The 24125-nt window shown below is 42.5% G+C and overlaps 2 long non-coding RNA genes across 3 annotated transcripts in view; both read left to right on the plus strand.

Annotated features, from left to right (window-relative positions):
- The window catches only part of LOC132502119 (uncharacterized), a 40894-nt gene extending 27534 nt beyond the window's left edge, over nt 1–13360 (plus strand). Inside the window, exons 2-4 of one of the 2 annotated variants that reach the window (XR_009534394.1) lie at nt 5400–5490; nt 8218–8321; nt 13253–13360. This is a non-coding gene — a long non-coding RNA (uncharacterized LOC132502119). Of the gene's footprint in view, nt 1–5399; nt 5491–8217; nt 9508–13252 lie in introns of those variants that run through there. The other variant, XR_009534393.1, reaches the window with a different exon arrangement.
- A 1740-nt stretch (nt 13361–15100) lies between these two features.
- Nucleotides 15101–24125, plus strand: part of LOC132502120 (uncharacterized) — a 42226-nt gene continuing 33201 nt past the window's right edge. The window contains exons 1-2 of the long non-coding RNA XR_009534395.1: nt 15101–15435; nt 18533–18700. This is a non-coding gene — a long non-coding RNA (uncharacterized LOC132502120). The remainder of the gene's footprint in view (nt 15436–18532; nt 18701–24125) is intronic.

The raw sequence follows: 24125 nt of genomic DNA on the forward strand, positions 1-24125 counted from the left end.
ATCCTATCTGCAACTTGGCCAATCATTTCATCATGTGGATCTGTACTTAAATGGCAACTTAGAATACTTACACATATTTGGGAATATAACCTTGAACTCACTACCACTTATTGCTACTTTTTAAAGGTATTGCCAAATTGTCTTCCAAAATAGTTGTGCTAATTTGCTTAGTGTATTGATGAATAATTGTTGCCCCATGTCCTTAGTCAATACTGATCCAAAGTTCAGCTTCGGGGTATAATTACAGAGAATTGTCTAAAGCATTTCATTCAAGATGTGATTCTCTGAATTTACCCTTGAATCTAAGGCAGGATGGTGGCTTCCAGAAGTTGTTCTGCCGAACCTCAGAGGTTCTCGGGCAGGTGGGGATGGACAGGAGATGGAAGGACAAGGGCTCTGCTTTCCCTTTCAATCAGAACTGTTCCAACTGAATTGGTTTTTAGTACTCCGCATGAGATTACCTTTTTAACAAAGAAGTCTGCTGTTAACATGTTTGAAAATATGGGCTTGGTTGTCAAAGACCAGAGTACCTGGACTACGTTGTTTTGGCCCTCCATGTGTTTACTTTTTAAAAAAATTCATCAATATTGAGAGGTATTATTTTAAAAAAAACAGCTTGTAGAAAAACATCATCGTATTTACTATACTAATATATATATATATATATTTTTTTTTTTTTTTTTTTTTTTTTTTTTTTTTTGCGGTACACGGGCCTCTCACTGTTGTGGCCTCTCCCGTTGTGGAGCACAGGCTCCGGACACGCAGGCTCAGCGGCCATGGCTCACGGGCCCAGCCGTTCCGCGGCATGTGGGATCCTCCCGGACCAGGGCACGAACTCGTGTCCCCTGCATCGGCAGGTGGACTCTCAACCACTGTGCCACCAGGGAAGCCCTACACTAATATATTTTAAGAACACACCATAACACAGTGCAATGTCCCCTTTATGAGGACTTTATGGGACCAAAAGCTTGTGTCTCAGAACCGTGAATTCTGTGCTTCTATTGAGCAAATCGTGAAATGTATGTGTTATTCTGTTTTCCTTTTTGCACTGGCTACAAGAAATCTTAGAACCACATTTTTATGTTCTACCTTATTTGTAGACCCCCACCACCACCCTTTGCCTAGATTTTCTCCGTTAATTTTTTCACTGTATGTCTTACTAAAATGTCTTAAGTTAATTTTTAATAAGGAGGGGTATAAATAAATAAGTAGTAAATAGGAAATGATTAACATTTGAGTGGTAGTGGAAATTGAGGCAGTGAATGAGATCACCCAGGGAGGGCAGGAGATAAGAGGAGAGACCAGGGCCAAGGATGGAACCCCCAGAATAGCAAATTTATGTGGTTGGCTGAGGAAGGAGAAATCAAAGAAAGAGAGCTAGCAAAGGAGAGCATTTCAGGAAAGAGGAGGTGGTCAGTGGTGTCTGAAAGTAGAAACAGGTCACATAACATAAAAACTGAAAAAAGGTCATTGGATTTAACAACCAAGAAGTCATTTGTGACCTCAGCAAGAGTTTCAGCAGAGGGGCGTAGGCATTGGCTAACTGACACGGGTTGACAGGGGAATGGGAAATGAAATAATGCAAACAGACTTTGCAAAAGGTTGGCTAAGAGAAGAATAAGAGAAGAAGATGGCTAAAGGGGGATATAAGATGGGAAGGGGGCAGTTTGCATTAATTTTTAAAGATAGGATAGATACAAACATGTTTATATGCTGAAGGAAAAGTTCCAGTAGAGAGGGAGGGGTTAAAAGTACAGAAAAAGAGAAGCGACAGAAATTGGGGGGATCAAGACCCTGGAGGAGTGGGGAGGGTAGAATCTCTGAGTCAGTTCCTGGGAAGGGTCCTGGGTGGAGGTGTGTAGAGAGGAGTGAAGATGAAGGGCACTGAGGCTGGGGCATCAAGGAAATATTTTCACCCCCGAACTAAAAGCCACTTAGAAAAAGATGCTCATGAAATGGATGAAAAGAAGGTCCTAATATTTCATACAAGCTAAAAGAAACTTTTTAAACTGATAGAAGATATAAAAGAATGACAATGTAGAATCTGAAAATTTTGGAAATGAGGTGATAAACCCAGGAAAGAATTCGAAATAAAGGGAAAATTTTATTTCAGAAATGAAGAGTAAATTAGGAAAACACAAAAGAGAATAATAAGCTCAATAGATACATGAGTGACTGAAGGGTAATAGCGAGTAAAAAGGAAAAAAGAGATTTTAAAAGGGATATAGGCCAAAACAAACTAAAAACATAAACATGTTTCTTAGGGGAGAGGGAGAGCATAGAATAGGACGATCAGGGATAGTTAGAATTCTTTGAATAAACATTGTTTTGTAGATTTAACTTTGAAACCATGTGAGTATGTTACATAGCTATAAAACAAAATATTTAAAAAGCAATCCTGAAAGTAAAACACATACACACACACACACACACACACACACACACACACACACACACACACACACACACACACACACACGGTAGTCTGATTTAATCTCTAAAGATTTCAGTATTCTTCAGTAGTCCTAGCCAAAGTCCTTTCTGCTTCAGTCTTGTTTGTTCCTATGGGAAGTCAAGGAAGACTTGAACAGTTTCCTCACAATAGACTTTTTCATGGGAAGGGAGTTAGTAGAACTTCCCTTATCCTGGGCCAAAAATCTCAATTCTATTTCACTTTTCTCTGAGGTCCAATTTTAGCCAGATTCCCAAACTTTCCCTTGATACTTTTACAGTTTTTTTTAGATTTGCTGCAATAGAGACAGGGGTCTGATCATGACAAAAACATTGTAAATTTGGCTTTTGTTCACAATTACCTGTGACAGCAGCATTACCAGGAGATTAAAGAATATTTAAAGAGGTTTGGAAATTGCCACAGAGTGACTGGGGAGATCCCAGGACATGTAATTTTTACGGGTATTGCTTATTCTCTTATCAGTTTCTTTGTCAACACCCCCAAGTAATTTGGCAAAAAACACTACCTCCAGGCTAGGTCCGGTGGCTGACAAGAGATGATATGCTACTTGCCCTCATAGAACTTACAGTTTAGTGGAGAGAAGTGGCTGCCATACACAAAACCAGGAACAGAGCCCAGATTTAAACTGAAAATAATCACTCTTCAACAATGTTGAGCTGTCCCCTGTATTTTCCAAATGCAAAGTGTTGTCAGTTCCCAGGGAATTACAGTGAGGTGCCCTCACCCCCATTAGAATTAACAGGTATGGACATCTAATTGATGAGACCAGCTGTCTCAAGAGAGACTTCATGGTCTGAAGATGGGTGAATGAACACCTGAAATGGAATCTCCAAAACACCCGTGGAGTAGATGAACTCAATCAGAAAAAAAGAAAAGCAGTGATTTTCCTGGAATCTGGAAAACGGTGAGGGGGATGGAGGATGTATAAAAGAGAAATAAACCCTTGGTAGGATTTGGGATCAGGCAACTGCCATATATCATCTCACTTAACCAATAAGCTTGTGAGGCTGATTGTATCTGCTCACTGTGCAGATGAAAAAAACCAGAAAAGTTAAGTAACTAGGCTTGAATAATTTAAGATCCACCTGCTTTTTAAAGCTATAAGCCTTTCATCTGTGATAACAATGATCTCTCTCTTTTGGAATGATCCTTGACATCTCCTAGAGCATCTGTTGGTAGGAATACTCTTGCTGTAGGAGTATGTAGAGCTGGGAGGTAGCTGAGTTGGGAGCTTGGCCAATTCATTTTTCCCATCTGCTGTTATTGGATCAATAGTCATTAGAGACCTCCATCTCACAAATGAGACATCTTCTGTTATAGGTTGGGGCCTCCAGAAAGCAGATTCTTTTATTTTGTTTTTAATGGTTGTTCTTTCTCACCATCATTTTTTAAAATTTTATTTTACTTTTGGCTGCATTGGGGCTAGTTGCGGTGAGCAGGGGCTACTCTCCGTTGTGGTGTGTGGGCTTCTCATCATGGTGGCTTCTCTTGTTGTGGAGCATGGGCTCTAGAGCGCAGGGTCAGTAGCTGTGGCGCATGGGCTTAGTTGCTCTGCGGCATGTGGGATCTTCCAGGACCAGGGCTCGAACCCATGTCCCCTGCAGTGGCAGGCGGATTCTTAACCACTGTGCCACCAGGGAAGTCCCCGTAAGCAGATTCCAAGAAGCAGTTTAGCAGTCAGTTTATTTGTTAGGGAGTCCTCTTGTGATTAATAACTATAGGAAGGAGAAGAAATTAAGATTGGATAAGGGAGAAATTGGGCTGCGATACTCTCCCAGCAAAGGCCTTAGCCAACCCCCCAGGGAACTCCAGAATCAGAATGACCCCCTTGGAGTTGTTCCAAGTCAGGCCAGTCTTTATACCCCCACATTCATCAGTAAATGGGTGCCAGCTGCCCCTGGAAGGAAGCATGACCTTGGAGGGGCAGTTTTCTTCACTCAAGGCTAACAGCTGAGGGCCAAATGCCAGCAGCACTCCTAGCAGCTGGAGAAATAAGTCCTTCCTACCTGAAGGGCATCTGGACCATGCATCACAACATCCACTAAACCTCACAAAAGTTGTGGAGGCTCAGCCAAAGTAAAGACTTTAGCCCAAAGGATTATCCTGTTGTTCCATTTCCCATGATTTATTAGTTCACATTTGCCCATCTCAGTTCATTTCAGGGTATGGCAGATCTTTCACAGCAATTGACATGCAAAGAGGAGAGGTGTTGTCTGGAAGAATAAGCCATCTGACTAGAGGGAAGGGCAAAAGGCAAAGTTATACAAGAGTGACCCTGTTGTCATGGTTGGTGGGAAAGAAATCAGAAGGGCATGATATATCCGCCAGAGGTCATTGAGAATGGCTGGTAAGCAGGTGCCATATTAGTTCTGAATCAGATTTAAAGGTCACGATGCATGGTTCCTCCTCCATCCACTGTAAGACTTTCTTAGATATATTGAGAAATCATTGTGGGAAAAAACTTGACCAGCCTCATTCTCCCTAGCTCCTCCTCTGGGTCCTACTATTCTAACCCAGGGCCTCCAGTGCAAGCCCAGAGATGAGAAAGAGGAAGAAAAGATCTTTTTAAAATGATGATAATATTCCCATTCTCTGCTCACCCTGGAGGCTTATTTTGAAAATCACAGTGATTTAACTTGTTAGCGGTTTAATTCACTTTTAAAAGATTAACCAGACTAATTACTCATCAGATTTCACCACCTTTGTCAGCCTCAATAAGGATCCTTTGTTACAATGATTAATGTGTTTTAATTGCAGCTTCTCTCAGAGCAATAATTCAATCGCACAGTATTTGCCGAATATATGGAAATCTTGGAAATGCTTTGACAGCTGAGCTATTCTTGGGAAATGAAAGTAAAGGAATATATGTAACTAACAAAAAGTGTTTTATAGCATATCATTAATATGGATTTTCCCTCTCTGACAGACCTTGCTCAACTTCAGTCCATGAAGCTGCTTGCTGTGCATGCCAGTTTGCCATCCAGGAACTACCAGGAGGTAGAGATCAATTAACACAGGTGACTGGATTTTCTCCAGTTGGTGTCCTCAAACATATGTTAATCATAGTAATAATCATAGCAAATATACATCGGTCACAGGGAAAGTTAATTAACTAGCCAGTGTCCATAAATAATCATCCAGTTAAGAGAGTGGATCCTGTGTTGATCATTCTATTTTCTACCCAATGCTTCATCTTCATTCATGTAACTGCTGTGTGCTTTCCAAGTTAAGGATTTTACAACGTCAGAAAGATCTCTGTAGAACCTGGTAGAGAGATGAATTGTATGTGGCCAATACTAATCTCAAACTTACAGTGTATTTTAATGGTATTATTTTTTAAAGCACAGTGGTTCTAAGACCTTTGGAGTTGATTCTTGGTTCTATCACTTATTAGCTATGAGACCTTGGGGGAAATGAGCAGTATCTAGCCTCCCAGCCTTCAGTTTCCTCATCTCTAAAGTAGGCATGATAATACCCACCTGATGGTGAGGATTAAAATGAGGTATTACATGTAAGACCCAGCACACCACCTAGAATATAGTAAGCATTCATTAAATTATTTTTGAAAAAGCTATAAGCCTTTATACTTTAAGAAAACCATATGAACATGAGAATCAGGGATCTGATCTCACAATAACCCAGAGACAGGTAGGAAAGGGGTGCTACTGTTGTTTTTCACAGAAGAGGAAATGGCATAGGGAGGCATGATGATGTCAGTAAACATGTGATATATTTCCATCAACTAACTACTCAATCAAGCAAAAAGGGTGCTCTAAAGCCCACAGATGCTGAGCCCCATTGCAGTGCTTTTCCTACAGCCACCTTGGAGGCATCAGGGTCTCTGAATGAGTAGAGTAGTTGAGAACAGAATAACTAACTCATTATTTGTTGACAAATATTAGCCCCTCTGTGGGATATATGCATCAATAATAGCTAACAGAGCCAGGAATTACCTCATTTAATTCATATAGCAAGCCTAGCAGGTAAATATCATTATTGCCCCCATTTTACAGGTGAGGACACTGAAGCTTAGAGATATTAAATAACTTGTTTGACAGATTTAAACCCAGATCTGTCCAACTGTAGTGTCTGTGTTTTAGCCATATACAATTCTGCCTCCTGCCAATCCCACTTTATAAGATGCCGTTTTAAAAAGGGAAAGTTTTAAGTAAGACCTACCTGGTCTATATGGTAATTAATCAGTATGCTTTAAATTTTCATCCTAGTGGTTCAGGCAACCACGACTCAATTTTCTTAACTTCTGAACCAGAGGTTGTGAATACTGTTGTTCCTTCACTTGGGGAATGGCACTGGCTGTGAAAAAAATTAGGAAGTAAATTCTTCCTTGGGTATTTATAATACACATTTGCATGGGGAAGGCTCTGAGAAATACTATGGTTTTAAAAAATTGTTTAATTGTGTTAAACCTGATTCATAGGCTTATCTGGCCATAGAACTCTTCTTTTTAGTTATAATCATTAAGAACCTATGGGAACCCATTTAGATTCATTTACATAATAATCATGGGCAAAATTTATAGAGCACTTAGTATTTCCCAGACACTGATCTCAGAACTTCACATGTATTCACTGATGTTATCTTTTTAAAAATATTTATTTATTTGGCTGCACTGGGTCTTAGTTGTGGCACATGGGATCTTTGTTGCGGCATGTGGAATCTTTTAGTCGCAGCATGTGGGCTCTTAGTTGCAGCATGCAGGATCTTGTTCCCTGACCAGGGATAGAACCCAGGCCCCATGCATTGGGAGCGTGGAGTCTTAACCACTGGACCACCAGGGAAGTCCCATGTATTCACTGATGTTATAATACTCTTATGAGGCAGGTGTTTTCAGAATAACCTTATGAGGTAAATGTTTTTCTTAAACAATTTTCCCAAGATCAAAACTATTAAGTGGCAGAGGCAGGATCTGAACTCAGGGTGTTTTTCTCTAGAACCTGTGCTCTCACAGCTGCCATGGAAGAGCTGGTGTAGCAGGTCATACTCAAAAGCATGTCATATGTTTTTCTTATTTAAATATGGAATAAGTATGCTATATCAAATTTCCATTTTGATTAAATTGACCCAACCAAGGAGGAAAAACCTGGCAAAACCACCTGTGTGAATCAGACACTCAACACAATCAAATTTGTCTATCTGATATTGATAACTACATTTTTTCCCCTGTAGTGCTGTCATTCTTAAAATACTTGATCCAGTTTTGGGCATCTGCTTCTATTTTGTGACAGACACAGACACTTATCACCATATCTCTTGCCAGGTAATAATCACTTCAGGTTTCCTCCAGGACTAGTACGCCAAGATCAGACAAATAAGAATTCTCACTTAGGGACTTCCCTAATGGTGCAGTGGTTAAGAATCCGCCTGCCAATGCAGTGGACATGGGTTCGAGCCCTGGTCTGGGAAGATCCCACATGCTGCGGAGCAACTAAGCCCGGGCGCCACAACTCCTGAGCCTGCCCTCTAGAGCCCGTGAGCCACAACTAGAGAAAGCCCACGCGCAGCAACGAAGACCCAACACAGCCAAAAATAAATGAATAACTAAATTAAATATATGATTGCCTTTTAAAAAATATAAAAGAATTCTCACTTAGAGACAGTGAGGTGATCACCCATCTCAAATAGGAAAGCTGTTATTTACTCCAGAATGGCAAAGGCACAAGAATTCTCTTTGCTCTTCTTTGCTTTTCCTTTCCTTACTTCTCTTTTACTTTATTTGGTTTTAGGTGGAGCAATGGCTTATGGAATGACAAAGTTTGGGACTCACTCACTTAACTGAAGATACCCCAGCCTAGAAGAAGGACCAGGAGAAAAGGCAATGGCCCCAAAGGTGCAGAAAGCCCAAAGAAAGCTTCCAAGTGCTGTTCTTGCCTTCCTTTTCTTTTGATCCTCTCTCCCCATAGGGTGGCTTTTTTTTTTTTTTTTTGAAGCACACTTTTCCAAGTTGTTACATTAACAAATTTGCACTGATTTCTTTATCCTTGTCATCTAAAGACCACCTTGTTGGCGGATGGTGAACTTTTCCTTTATGCCAGGCCTGCTGCACTGTCTAATGTCACAAGTGTCTGCTCACATTAGCTCCCGGAGACTGGAGAAGATTCTGCATAGTGCCTTTCCAGCAAGTTGACTTGACAGAATGAGTCCCCATGCTAGCTCATGGCACTTATCCGTTAGTCAGCTTTCTTCGGGGAGGAGAATTTAGAGTGCACCATATTCAGTTTCCAAATCAACTGCTGTCCCCTCAGGAAGCTGTGTGTTGCATTATTAAAAGAGATGCCTTCAACTACAGCACCATACTTAAACATTCATCCACATTAAAAAAAAAAAAAAAAAAAGAAGCAGGAATGAGGCAGGCAGCACCACAATTCCCCACACTCTTCACTGTTAACTCTTTCTCCCCAGGTTTCAAGTCTCCCTCTCTGAACAGTCCTGTAACTTTTATTGATGAGCATGAACAGTGTGATTTTGTGACTGTTACCTTTACGTAAAGTGGGGTGTTTTTGCATTACTTAGGCTGGCTATACTCCCTGAGCTCCAATAGCAAAGTTGAATCCAAAAATCTAGCTGCCGGAAACAGCAACAACTTTGACTTATCTGTTACCTACCTCTCCCAGGAGTTCAAATGAAAAGCAGGAATTAGTTCTGAGTTGAAGATGAACAGATTCGAAGCTCACACTTTCATAATTATAACTTCAGATATTTCTAATTTTTTAAAACAACAAAATCTGTGGCCAGTTTATCTTTATCATTCCAAAAGAGAAATCGACAAGATTGCTGGAGCAAAGGAGGGATCCTTTTTAAAGCTTCATGTTGATATAAATATGAAAATGGATTAAACTCTGCTTCTAATTTCCAAACTTGTGTACTTCAATGAATATTAAATGGCAGGACCCTATCATCATCATGACTTATATACTCACCAGAGTTTTTTTATCAAAAAGGGACTGGAATTGCCTGTGGAGCCTGAAAGTCTCCTGTAATTGAGTTTAGAGTGGTAAATCCACTAACCAGGCCACGGCCCCAGAGACACCCCTGAAACCCACCTGTCAGCTGGTGTTAGATCACAACTCAAACAAGGCATGGCTGCCTGCTCCTGCAAAACGCTGATGTGGCCCAAAATAAAAAAAAGAGAAGTGATTTCCCCAGGGATGAGGGAGGGCTGGGGGCAAATCATGGGGGTTGGGAGGGCAAGAGAAAAACTCTCATCTAACAGCTGCCTGATGTCAGCTGGAATCATGATCTGAAACTCAGCTTGGGAGGGGAACTGGCCAGGGCCTCATTCGGTAAGGTGTCATTTCTTTATTCCAACATCCTTTAGGTAGGAGCGTAATGGAGTGGACAAGAAGCTTTTTCATCACGGGTGAGCCATGGAAAACAAAGCCCAGAGTTTTCAGTGAGGAAAAAGATACAACAGGCTTAGGACTGATGCAGAAAATTTCACATCTGTAAATGGAGGAAACTGTCCAACTGAGACCGGCTGGACCAGTCAGGGATGGGAGCAGGAACATTTTAAGCCAAAGAACCATCATTCAGCCAATAAATATTTGTTTACTAGTGCTAATTACTGTATCAGTTGCTGAATATATCAAAAGAAATAAGACATGGAGTTTACGGGTTTTTGAGCACGAGCCACCCTGTTCTTCTTGCTTGGCCCTGCAATAAACCTTTCTCTGCTCCAAACTCTGACAAAAATAAATAAATAATTAAATAAATAACACATAGTCCTTGCTCTGGAGGAACTTAAAATGTAGTTGGGGAGCCATGCAGATAAGTCAACTATTACAATACAGCGTTTGTCAAGGGCTATGAGAGCAAAAATATGTGCCTAAAACAATAAGTAAGGAGAAGGTGACATTTAAGCTGGGTTTTTTCAGAATAAGTAAGGTTTAGCCAGGCAAAGGAGAATAGGGTGTGTGGGGATGGCAGTAGGAATGAGAAGCTCTTGCTGTATGGAGGAGATACATGATCAAAAGGAACAGAGTGATAGTCTTATAGGGCTCCCAGAGGCTCAATGTGACTGAATCATCTCTCAGGACTAACGGATTAGATGCTGAGAGAGATGGGACTAGAGAGGGAGAGAGAGAAGCCAAAAGATCAGGGACTTTTGTCAGCCTGGCTAATAAGTTTATCCTGAAAGCCATGGGGAGCAATGGAATGAAAGAATTTTAAGCAGGGGAGTGGTGTGGTCAGGTTTACCTTTTAGAAAGACTAGTTTACCTGTTGTGCACAGCACGAATTAGAAGCGGCAAGGCTGGAAATAGGAAGGCCATGAAGGAAGCCATACAGAAGTCTCTGAGAGAGGGGGTGATGGCCCACACCAGGGAAGGCGCAGTGGAGGCGGAAGGGACAGGTTAAGAAATACTATAGAAAAGAATCAGCAGTATTTGGAAGACAATTCAAAATGGGAAAAGAGGGAGGTATTCAGGATGGCTTCAAGGCTTCTGGCTTGGGTTTAGGGTTGCTAGATTTATCAAATAAAAATGCATGCAATATTGGGACATATTGATACCAAAAAAATAATTCCTTGTTTATTTATTTATTTATTTTTGGCTGTACCACAAGGCTTGTGGGATCTTAGTTCTCCAACCAGGGATTGAACCTGCACCCACAGCAGTGAAAGCTTGGAGTCCTAACCACTGGACCACCAAGGAATTCCCAAATGATTCCTTGTTTAACAGAAATGCAAATTTAACTGGGAATCCTTTATTTAATCTGGCAAACCTACTTAGGTGACTGGATAAATGTTGGGTCATTTATCAAGCTGGGGATTAGAGGAGACATAGATATGGGAGAGGGGGCCAAGAAGATGAGGAGTTTACTTCTATTTATACCGAGTTTCAGATATCCAAAGGATATATCTGACTTCTGATTAACCCCCAATACCTTTCTGCCCTTCTTCTGCAAGGATAGTGTTAGCTGGCACATGGCCACTCAGCTTAAGACTTTACTTCCCATCTTTCCTTGCAGAAAGCAGCCATGTGACCACACTCTGGCCAATAGGATGTGAGGAGAAGTGATGTGTGTCTTTTTTTTTAAGATAATGCATATAATTTGTAATTTTATTTTATTTTTTAAATTATTTTTTATTGGAGTATAGTTGATTTACAATGTTGTGTTAGTTTCTGCTGTACAGCAAAGTGAATCAGTTATACATATATCCACTCTTTTTTATTTTTTATTTTATTTTAAAATTTTATTTATTTGTTTGTTTGTTTATTTATTTATTTTTGGCTGTGTTGGCTCTTCGTTGCCGCACGCAGGCTTTCTCTAGTTGCAGCGAGTGGAACCTATTCTTCATTGCAGTGCGTGGGCTTCTCATTGTGGTAGCTTCTCTTTGTTGCAGAGCAAGGACTCTAGGCGCATGGGTTTCAGTAGTTGTGGCACGTGGGCTCAGTAGTTGTGGCTCACGGGCTCTGGAGCACAGGCTCAGTAGTTGTGGTGCCCAGGCTTAGTTGCTCCGTGGCATGTGGGATCTTCCTCGACCAGGGCTCAAATCCGTGTCCCCTGCATTGGCAGGCAGATTCTTAACCACTGCGCCACCAGGGAAGTCCAAGAAGTGATGCATGTCTTAGAAGGATTGGGCATGAATTCTCTGGACTCTTTTCTCCTTTCTTCTGGCTGAAAGATAACCAAAACTGAAATAGCCACCTTGGACTCAGAGATGAAAAGCATATGTTGAGGATGGCAGAGCCATCTAACTTGCCCTGGGCCATCTACCATATGAGAGATAAATAAACTTAGCCTGCACATTAATTACCAAGAGGAAATGTTCAATGAGCAGCTGGAAATACAGTTCTGCAGCTTAGAGAGAGGTATGCACTAGGGAGGGAGAATTGGGAGTGATTAGTACACAGACATTGAATGAGGCTTTGGGTTAGATTTCCTAGAGGAAAAGTGTGGTGTGAGAAGAACTAAGCAAAAGAAAGTCAAATGCTATCTTTTTTCTTTTGACGTGTTTTTTGTTTTTGGAGACACAACTTTAAATTTACCCTCAAGTTAATAGAGATCTTCCAGGAGTACTAGCATGGATGTTTGAATATTTTGTTTTCATTTCCAAAGTTTTTCCACTCTATCTAGCCATGCATTAATATTCAGTACTACTGAATTTGTTTGTATTTGGATTTATATTTCAGCACTGTCTGGGAAGGGGTAAGTTCTCACATCCTGTGAGTATTTGGACACTTACACACGTCCAGGTGGCTGTGCTAGTGTCTGTGGTAGGGTCAGTATACGTGTGTGTAGTGTGTGCCTTGGGTGTGTCAGCACACGTGTTCATGTGTTCCTCTGTGTTCTCACTTGTTGATATGCCCTAAAGGCATCTTTGCTTGTTTGTCTGTGGGAGGTGCTGGTTATATTGGCTAAGTTAGTAGCCAGTCCCCAGCACTGCCAAGATACAGCGTTTTAGATTCTTCTCACATGGAAGTCTTCTGTCCATTTTGGAGACTGTAGAATATTTTTTTAAAAGATCATTTCAATTGTCTTTTTTAAAAAATAGACTTTATCTTTTAGAGCAGTTTTAAGTTCATAGCAAAATTGAATGGAAAGTACAGGCATCTCCCATGTATCCCCTGCTCTCACACATGCATAAGGTCCCCCATTGTCAACATCCCCTACCAGAGTGTTATATTTGTTGCAATTGATTAATCTACATTGGCACATCATTATCACCCCAAGACCATAGTTTACATTAAGGTTCAGTCTTGGTATTGTACATTCTGTGGGTTTGGGCAAATGTATAATAACTTGTATCCATCATTATAGTATCATACAGTGTGGCTGTACCATTTTGCATTCCCACAAGCAAGGAATGAGTGTTCCTGTTGCTCCACATCCTCACCAGCATTTGATGATGTCAGTGCCTTGGGGTTTGGCCATTCTAATAGGTATGTACTGCTCTCTCATTGTTTTCAATTGTCTTCTCAAATCCAAAATGTTTGAAGGAAGAGTCTCACAAAATTCTCCATGGTTATTCCTTGCCGCTTCTGTATAAGTCTACCTATTCTTCTCAAACCCCAAACTGAGGCTGAATTTTGCATAATATTATATGAACTGAGATCTGCACAGGGGTTAAGGACACCACAGTGTGTGTGTGTGTGTGTGTGTGTGTGTGTATTTTGGAAATGTCTAAACATACTCAAAATTAGAATAAAAAGAACCTCCATGTACCCATGACCCAGCTTCAATTATTATCAACATTTTGACAATCTTGTTTCATCTATCCCTCCCTTTTTTCCTGCTAGTATGCTTTAAAGCAAATATTAGATAGCTGAAACATTTCAGTTTGTACATTTCATTCAGTTTGTATCTCCAATTGATAAGACTTTTTCCATTCCACAGTGTCATTATTACCTAACAAAATTAACAACAGTTCTCAATCTCATCTAAACCCAATCTGTGTTCAAATTTCTTGATTATCTCAGACATCTTTTTAGAGTTGGTTTTTTCAAAATCCATGTATTGCATATAGTCATGTCTTTTTGGTCTCTTTTATTATAAAGCAGTCCACCCTCACCATTGATTTGAGGAGGAACCAGGTAATTTGTTCTGTATAATATCCTGTGTTCTGTATTCATCTGATTGCTTTCCTGTGGAATCAAGTATGTAATATCAATGTAATACCAAGTGATATCAAGTAATATGTTCCTCTATCCTCCATATTTCCTATAAACTGGTAGTTATATCCAGGGTCTTGATTAGATTCCAGGTCAATATTTTGGCACCAATACTTCGTAGTGTGGTGCTATTACTATGAGGCATATAGTATCTGGTTGTTTCACTTTTAATGATGCCAAGACTGATCACTGGGTTTAAGTAGTGTCAGCCCACAAAGTTCCCATTAACCTTTCACCTGATGGTCTTAGCATCTATCGATGATTTTTACCTAGACCCATTATTTCATTTGGAGTATTAGTGATTTTTAAAAATTCTTTTTTTTTATTAAAATGCCTCTTTTTTAAGACTTTTTTTTGATGTGGACCATTTAAAGTCTTTATTGATTTTGTTACAATATTGCTTCTGTTTTATGTTTTGGTTTTTTGGCTGCAAGCCATGTGGGATCTTAGCTCCCTGACCAGGGATCAAACCCACACCCCCTGCATTGGAAGGTGAAGTCTCAACCACTGGACCACCAGGGAAGTCCCTAAAAATTCTTTTATTCCCTCTGCATTTATTAGCTGGCACTCTTCTAGCTCCAGAATATTGCTGATAAAGGCAATAATGTAAGTGCCAGGGGTTCAGGGTCAAGTGAGTGTCTTGTTTTCCTGGCCTTGTTCCATATTTAAAAAGATCAGTTAACTCTCCTAACTACACTGGTGGTCAGGCCTGAATTCCAGGCTCATTTCAACTGAAGTGACCCTTTGTGTTCAGATAATGTTGAAGTCAGCAAGTATCCTGGAGATGGGTCCACCTTGTGCTCCAGGAAAAGGGGGCTCTAGGAGTTGCAGGGGGGCCTCTTCCTAAGACACCAGGAGCTGAAGGCCTCTCAGAACCTGAGGCCTGACCAGAGACTGACTTTGCTGGTTTGGAGAGGGCTCTCTTTAGCCTCTCCCACCCGAGTCAGGCTCAGTCTGGGGCCCTGGCTCTCCTGCTTTTCAAGGAAGCAGCAGCCATTCAACCACTGGCCCTAGGAACCAAATGTCTGAGTCTCTGGTGCTTTAACTTTCTGGTGCTTCCTCTGTGTCCTCAGGTGGACTCTGGGCCCTTTTCTCCCCTGATTTGGACACTGGGCTCCACACCTTCTTTGAGAAATAGAAACAGAGCTGATCTCCTGCCTCGTGTACCTCCATTAGCCCTTTCCCCCATCAGAAGTCTTTTGAAGAAAGCCCCAGGATGAATGGTCCTGCAGGCAGAAACCAGTTCTGGGATTAATACTCAGTTCTCAGGGACCAGGATGTGAGGCGAGACTGGGATCCATCAGGTTGTATAGACAGCTCCCTACTCAGCAGGTGAGTAAATCATACAGACCATTCTTTCCTTAGAAGGTGAGCCTCTATGGAAAAAATGGCGCCAACATTCATTTCTGGGGGAGATGTATTTTAAATTCTGTATAAAAGTGTACCATAGTAGGAGTTCATGGTACACATTGTTGGGTTTTAAAAAATGAGACTTTTAGTCCCCTCAAGACGCTAATTTAAAAAAATATATATGTATATTCTTCAAAATAGTCACCTGCCTTTAGATGGTTACAAACCACAGAGGAAAACCTGTGTTATTCTTCACATTCCCACCAATAACCATTTGGCTTTGCATGACTTTAAGCTGTTTCTAAAAAATCAAATCCACTCTGAAAGCACAGTGGTTTGCCTTCATGGAGGGCGGCCAAAGAATATGCTGCAGGCTGAATGCAGCCCCCAGAGCGAGGAAAGCGTTTGCCCCTGCGCTACCCATACTTGGACACTAGATGGCAGGCTTACCTTCTAGATGGAAGTAAATTCCCTGGCAGCCCTACCTCTGCTTCCGGCAGCCGCACCCTCGGGACAGATCCCAAAGGCATTTAGTGGACTCCCCAGGGAAGGTGTGACCAAGCCTTGGTGTGAGGTGAGGGGAAGAGGTGTCTGATTTGGGAACTCTTGCCTGCTTGTCTGCAGTTGCAATGGGATCAGTGTCGGGGCCCACAGGATCCCAAAACTCATGGTTTGTGGCCATCGTGACACCCCCGCGGTGCCAACTGGGCCCTAAAAACAGGTGTGAGGACTTAGAAGTGTCTCCAGCTTCCCTCAGATTGGCTCAAGGTGCAAGGTCTTTCAGATGTCCCAAACCTGGGCGGTTATACTTTATGCAGGCTTTTGTCAAACCGAAGCCCCTGCTGAGTGGAAGGACTGCTGAGGGCCAGGAAGGAAATGTACAAGCCTGTGCTGACCCTGGGTGAGGTCTGTGGTTTCACTAACATTCAAGACTCATGGCATTCTTTTTTTGTTATTATTTTTAATTTGCTAGATAAGTTTAGTTACCATCTGTCACCATACAAAGTTATTACAGTATTTTTTTTTTTTTTTTGCGGTACGCGGGCCTCTCACCGTTGCGGCCTCTCCCGTTGCGGAGCACAGGCTCCGGACGCGCAGGCCCAGCGGCCATGGCTCACGGGCCCAGCCGCTCCACGGCAATGTGGGATCTTCCCGAACCGGGGCACAAACCCGCGCCCCCTGCATCGGCAGGTGGACTCCCAACCACTGCGCCACCAGGAAAGCCCTACGGTATTATTAACTATAGTCCCTGTGCGTATATTACATCCCTGTGGCTTACTCACTTACTTATTTATTTTTTTTGAAGTATAGCTGATTTACAATATTGTGTTAGTTTCAGGTGTATAGCAAAGTGATTTGGTTATACATATATATACACACATATATATATATATATATATATATTTTCAATTCTTTTCCACTATAGTCGATTATAAGATATTGGATATAGCTCTCTGTGCTGTACAGTACATCCTTGTTCTTTATTTATTTTGTATGTGGTAGTGTGCATCTGCTAATCCTTTTCTCCCAATTTATTCCTCCCCGCTTCCCCTTTGGTAACCATAAGTTTGTTTTCTATGTCCGTGAGTCTGTTTCTGTTTTGTAAGTTTATGTGTACTATTTTTTAGATTCCACATATAAGTGATATCATATAATATTTGTCTGCCTCTGTCTGACTTACTTCACTTAGTAAGATAATCTAGGTCCATCCATGTTGCTGCAAATGACATTATTTCATTATTTTTTTATGGCTGAGTAATATTCCATTGTATATGCATACCACATCTTCTTTATCCATTCCTCTGTTGATGGACACTTAGGTTGCTTCCATGTCTTGGCTATTGTAAATAATGCCACTATGAACATTGGGGTGCATGTAACTTTTTGAATTAGAGTTTTCATCTTTTCTGGATATATGCCCAGGAGTGGGATTGCTGGATCATAGGTAGTTCTATTTTTAGCTTTTTAAGGAACCTCCATACTGTTCTCCATAGTGGCTGCACCAATCTACATTCCCACCAACAGTGTAGGACGGTTCCCTTTTCTCCACACCCTCTCCAGCATTTATTATTTGTAGACTTTTTGGTGATGGCCATTCTGACCTGTGTGAGGTGATACCTCATTGTAGTTTTGATTTGTATTTCTCTAATAATTAGCAATGTTGAGCATCTTTTCATTGCCTGTTGGCCATCTGTATGTCTTCTCTGGAGAAATGTCTGTTTAGGTCTTCTGCCCATTTTTTGATTGGATTGTTTGGTTTTTTTGTTATTGAGCTGTATGAGCTGTTTGTGTATTTTGGAAATCAATCCCTTGTCAGTTGCACTGCAAATGTTTTCTCCCAGTCCATAGGTTGTATTTTCATTTTGCTTTTGGTTTCTTTTGTTGCGCAAAACCTTGTGAGTTTAATTAGGTACTATTAGTTTATATATTTATTTTATAACTGGAAGCTTGTGCCTCTTAATCTCCTTCACTTGCCTCATAGCATTCTTAACACGCCTTCTTTTGGTTGCTCCTGCTTTCCTCCCATCCAACCTAACCCTAAACCCAGGGTTTAGACAACATTATAAGTCCTGCTTGAGGACAAGAACCTTCACTGGTTTACTTCTGGATTCCCTGTGTCTGGCACAAGGTGAGGGCTCAGTGAATGTTTTCTAAATGAATGGTTGATCAAATGAATTAATGTTGAAACTGAATAATCATTTAGTTTAACTTCCTAATTCTGAAAAAGGTCCCAAATGAATGGAAATGTATTGTATTTTCTAGATTGCCTGTTGAGATTCCGCCCCAGGATCTGAACTTGGGATATGCCTGAACCTTTCTTACATGTAGCTGAAATCTCTCACACTGCAACTTGAGACAGTTCTTTTTGCTGTGACCTCAGTGCAAGTTGATTATGGGATTGGGGAGTAATATTTTTATGGGCTGAATTCTGTCCCCCCCAGAATTCATATGTTGAAGGTCTAGCCCCCAGAACCTCAGAATGTGGCTGTATTTGGAGATAAGGCCTTTAAAAAGGTGATTATAGTAAAATGCAACTGTTAGGATGGGCCCTAATCCAATCTGACTGGTGTCCTTACAGGAGGAGGAGATCTGGACACCCAGAGAGACACCGAGGTGCATGCACAGAGTAAAGGCTGCGAGAAGAGGCAGCAAAAGGGCAGCTGGTTGTGTGCAAACCGAGGAGAGAGGCCTCAGAGGAAACCTAACATGCTGACACCTTGATCTTGGACTTCCTGCCTTTAAAATGGTGAGCAAATAAATATCTGTTGTGTAAGTCACCCAGTCTAGGGTATTTTGTTAGCAACTCGCAAACTAATATAAAGTGATATGATATGATATGATATATATGGTTATAATGTAACAAAACATATGATACATCACGTTTTGCCCCTTTTGTCAGCATGTCCACTGTCTAAATGACTGTCATCTAACTGCTGTTCGATATAACATCAGGTAGGTGAGGTTTTCACCCTACCTCTGGCCCCTGGCTCTTACCTGGCAGGCAGGAGGGCTGAAAGACACCCTAAAAAAGGAGAGATGTTCACAGCTTTAATCACAACATGGGCTGCCTTCCCAGGTCCTTTTTAGAAAAAATGGGCTCAAATGTGATGCAGAATAGGCTGATACAGTCCTCAGGAGAGGGGCTTCCCAAGCATCACAAAAGCCGAGCTCCCCAAAGAGGTCAGCATGGCCTCAGTGGCCCAAAGTTCAACACATCAGGGTAAATCAGGTTTGTCAGAGAGAAAAAGCAACGAAAGAGGCTGCTTGTTGGAGATTCGATTAGATCAGAGAAGATTTCCTAACGGCTCCACATCTTGAGGATTGAGGACGTAGGAGGGCAGGAGGGAGGGCACAGGGCTGGCTGAGGACGCAGCAGAGACTCTGAAGCAAGAATCAGCTCAGTGAACAGGGAGCAGCCCAGGGTCAGAGGTCACTGCAGTGAAGCTGTGAAAAACAAGGCAGTGCTGTCTCCTTGCAGAGTCACGTTTAAGTGGCAGGGTTTGGTCTTGTGAAAAATGACTGAGGGTAACTTACTCTCTCTAAAGTGGAAACTCTGGGTCAGGCTAAGGGGGAGGGGCCAGGATGGATGGAGGAAGCTAACACTGAGACTCAGCTCTTCTGGGCACGTGGCCACTAGGACGTCTCTGGGGCATGTCAACCCGCCTTCCTCACACTGATGGAGACCCTCTCTCTCCTGTCGGAAATGCCACTGTGAGTAGATACCACTGGAGAGGAGAGAGACACACCAACAGGAGCACACATAGAAGGAAGATCATCATCCATAAAGGGTTTCTCCTGCCTTGGCACAGACATGCAAGAAGGGAAGTGGGGAAATGACCTTTTTCCTCTGTCCCTAATTTCCAGCTTAGCCTGGCTCAGATATGGGAACTAAGACTGGACCTTGGTCCTTCCTCTGTTAGTGCCCTTGGCCTCTTGGTCCTGGACTCCAAGGCTTAGCCTCCCTCTTCCCTCTGCCCACCCCTCTGTCTCACCACATTCCTCCCTCCAGGTAGCTGGTCCTGCAGCTCCAACCATGTGTCTGTGGGTCACAGAGCTGGGTGGGTGCACTTCAGTATTGGGTAACACTGGGCCCTGAAGAAAGAACAAATCATGAAGATATCATCATCAAATAGAGGATGATATCATCAGATAAACAGCCCCATTTTTCTGATGAGGTTGTTGAGACCAAAAATGGGGAAAGGATCTGCTGAAGGTTACATAGGGCTGATCAAATCTTCTAATAGACATTACCAGAGACATATGTCAAAGCCACGTGAGTCGTTAAAAAACACATCCCATAGAGTAATAGCCCAATTCCAGTCTTTTTTTCTGCCTATGTACCAGTCCAGCCTATTTTTAAAAAGTCAGTCCTTGAAGCACTATATATCCCCCCAACCACTTTATGTCAAGTAAAATTCTAACATGAAAATAGATGCACATGAAAATAGATGGCGTCTGCTCCCATGAAACCACATCTGGGAGAGTGGTCACTTCTGGGTCCTGGGTTCTGTAAGACACATCAACATGGTAGACGAGGGACAGGCTGACTCTGGTGGTGAAGCATCTGAGAACCAGGCCATTCAGAGGGGGAACTAGGGAAACTCAACCTGCAGAAGAAAATACTGAAGAGAACCATGACAGTGAGCTTCAGTCGTGAAGGATGAAGGTGGGAAGGGCAGAGGTCACATATGTATTGTTCCTTAGGGCAAAATTAAGACCTAATCCTGCTAGAAGTCCGATTTAGGTCAAGAGAAGAAAGAACTTTCCAGGCTAGAATGGGATTTTTCTTTCTCCTCAGTCCTCTTGGGAAAGCGTTGTCTTAACTTGGGCTCCTATAACAAAATACCATAGGCTAGGTGGCTTAAACAACAAACATTTATTTCTCAGAGTTCTGGAGGCTGGAAGTCTGAAGTCAGGGTGCCAGCATGGTCAGGTTCTTGGTAAGAGCCTACTTCCTGGTTTATAGACAGCTGCCTTCTCCCTGTATCCTCACGTGGCAGGGAGAGAGAGATGGATCTCGTGTCTCTTCCTCTTTTTATAAGGGCATTAATCCCATCAAGATCCCACCCTCATGACCTTGTCTAACCATAATTACCTCCCAAAGGCCCCGCTTCCAAATACCATCATATTGGGGATTAGGGTTTCAACGTATGAATTTGGGAGAGACACACACGCACATTCAGTCCATGACAAGGGTCTTTGGTCAGACATAATTGATATTAACAAGAGAAGGGCTATTGCCTTGTAGCTGTTTCCCTCTGAGAGACCAAAAACCTCCTCAGGGACCTCAAGGAACTGAGTACTCTCCATGATGGAGCCAGCATTCTGCAGAGAAGGCAAAACTATAGGAAAAATCCAAGGAGGCCTTGGGGAGAAGAGAGGAGAGAGAAGGGGCTCCTGAGTGCTGGGTGTTGTGGTACCTCTCAAGCAATGGGAGCTGGCAATTCGGCCTTGGCCAGGGATAGGCAGGACACGGGCTCTGGCTATCACGAGGTTCTGGTGCTTCCTGTGTGGGGACCTGGGAGCCATTTTTCTGAGCACACGGGAGTGGAGCAAGCCCACAGTTCTGTTGTGGTTTCCTTTGTACATGATGATTGCAAACCCACAGTCGACATCACACATGGGATATTTTTGAACAGCATGATGACAGTGGCACATTGAGGGCCCTCAGTCCTCTCCACTGGAATGGAGCAGAGAGGGACGCAGTGGCAGTAAAGGCAGGACCATTGTTGGATAAGAAACTCCAAGTATTTGCACTCTGTCGTTCTCTTCTTCCACCCAGGTAAGCTCTCTGCAGCAGAGCTGCAGAGCGTATAGTTGTGTAGGTACACTGTACAACTCCTGAAGGCGTCATTCCAACCTGTGCAACTCTGGCTGGCAGCTCTCTGTGAAGTCCGAGACCACAAGGAACCCAGGAGCCACACCCAAATTGCCATTTCAAAAAGACCTGTCACCTTGAGAGGGACAGCTGACCTTTTCACAAACATCGGTATGAGATTGACAGGACTCCAACCACACAGCCAGTGAAAGATGAGCGGCCCCCGGTTATCTCCCTATGGGAGATGACCTTCGGGAAAATTACAAAGTCAGGGGTTCTCAAGTTTTCACACCAAGTTGGATATCTTTCTGTTCTTTTTCTTTGACATCGCACAGAAGTGACTTACCAGTGGAATATGCTGATGGAAAATGTTGCATATTTACATCCCAAAGTATAAGTTATAAGCTTAATTTTAGCCTAATGTGATTTGAAATGGGAAACCACAGTTGCAAATAGCCCTGAATGTGATTAAACTCCAGGGGGGGTTGGGAATAATGGAGACATGACAGACCACCTCACAATAGCTCACTCCACACAACAGGCTAATGAAATTACGTACCTGACACACAGTGTATTTTCTGAAAACTGAAAATGCACTTAACATCTCTGCGGTTGATATGCCAGAGATTTTTTTTCCTATGGAGAAGAACATTACATTTTAAAATTATTTGTTATATCTTTTTAAGTTGCCAGGAAAACCTCTCTGATTTGGCAGTACAACTTCCTAGAGAACATATGACTCTCCTGAAAAAAATCCCCCTTCCTTCTTGGTTTTAGAAGAGAAATTTGGGAAGAAGAATGATAAATTGGTCATGATGTTGGGGAGGAGAAAGGTTAATGTGGCCAGAGTCACAGGACTGGGTTTAAAATAAGAAAGAGTTATCCTGGTTTCCAGAGAAACTTGGGATGGGGATTCCTTCAATCACTGAGAGCTGAACTGTGGACATTATTTTGGTCAATCTTGAAACGTTCTCCGTCTCTGGGTGAGTGGAATAGAAGGGAGTAGAGGGTGAGGGCAAGTGTTTTTTTTTAAATAAATTTATTTATTTTGTTTATTTATTTTTGGCTGCATCACACCTTCATTGCTGCCCACAGGCTTTCTCTAGTTGCGGCGAGCGGGGGCTACTCTTCGTTGCGTGCACGGGCTTCTCATTGCAGTGGCTTCTCTTGCTGCGGGGCATGGGCTCTAGGTGCGTAGACTTCAGTAGTTGTGGCGTGCGGGCTCAGTAGTTGCGGCTCGTGGGCTCTAGAGCGCAGGCTCAGTAGTTGTGGCGCACAGGCTTAGTTGCTCCGCGGCACGTGGGATCTTCCTGGACCAGGGCTCGAACCCGTGTCCCCTGCATTGGCAGGCAGATTCTTAACCACTGCGTCACCAGGGAAGTCCCAAGTGTGTTTTGAAGACATTTCTTTTTTCCTGTGAAAACGTTCTTTTTTGATCCCTCTACTCTACCTCATTGATCTGCTTCCCTCTATTGCAAAACTTCTTAAAAGTTCACTAGTCCCTCTTGAAACCACTACAGTCAGGCTTTTACCTCCACTACTTAATAAAACCACACTTGCCACTTGTCACCAAAGGCCTCCCCATAACTCAATACAATGGTCAGCTCTTAGTCCTCCTCTCACTAGGCCTGTTGGCTGTTTTCAACATGACGGATCATGCTTTTCTCCTTAAAATAGTTTCTTCCAGGAAACCACCCTCTCCTGGTTTTTTTTCTCAGTCTTGACCTCTCTACTTGGATACCTAATAGGCACCTTAAATACGTCCAAAACTAGACTCTTAATATCTACCACTGAAATTTGTTCTTTCCTCGTGCATATCAGTTAACGCTTAGGCCAAAAATCTTGTAATCATCTTTAACTCTTTTTAATATCCCACAACCAGTCCCTGGGCAATTCCTTTCAAATCTACCTTCAAAATATAACAGAATATAACCTTTGCTCACCACCTCCACTGATGTCCCCCCTGCACCCCGGTTCAAATCATCTGCCTCCCTCCCCTGGGTGATTTCAACAACCTCCAACCTGCGTGCTGCTTCTGCTCCCCTCCCCCAACTCAGAGACTGCTCTCAACACACCAGCCCCTGTGAGCTTGTTAACATTAAATCAGATCCCAGGATCCAGACTTGGGTTCTTTCTCTATTATCCTGCTGTCCTCCTCCTTCCAAGAAGGGCATGGTCACTTCTAGGTAGGGGGACAAGGAAAGGATTGGGGGAATTAGGACCTGAGTTGAGCCTGAATAACAAGGAGGATTGGAATGGGTAAGGGGGGACAGTGCGCTCCGGGGAATGCCACAGGCAAGGTCCTTAAAGCAGCCAGTCTCTTGATGCATTCAGAGATTGGAGAAAGGCCCAG

Source organism: Mesoplodon densirostris, chromosome 14, assembly GCF_025265405.1.
Source record: "Mesoplodon densirostris isolate mMesDen1 chromosome 14, mMesDen1 primary haplotype, whole genome shotgun sequence".
Taxonomy (NCBI): Eukaryota; Metazoa; Chordata; class Mammalia; order Artiodactyla; family Ziphiidae; genus Mesoplodon; species Mesoplodon densirostris.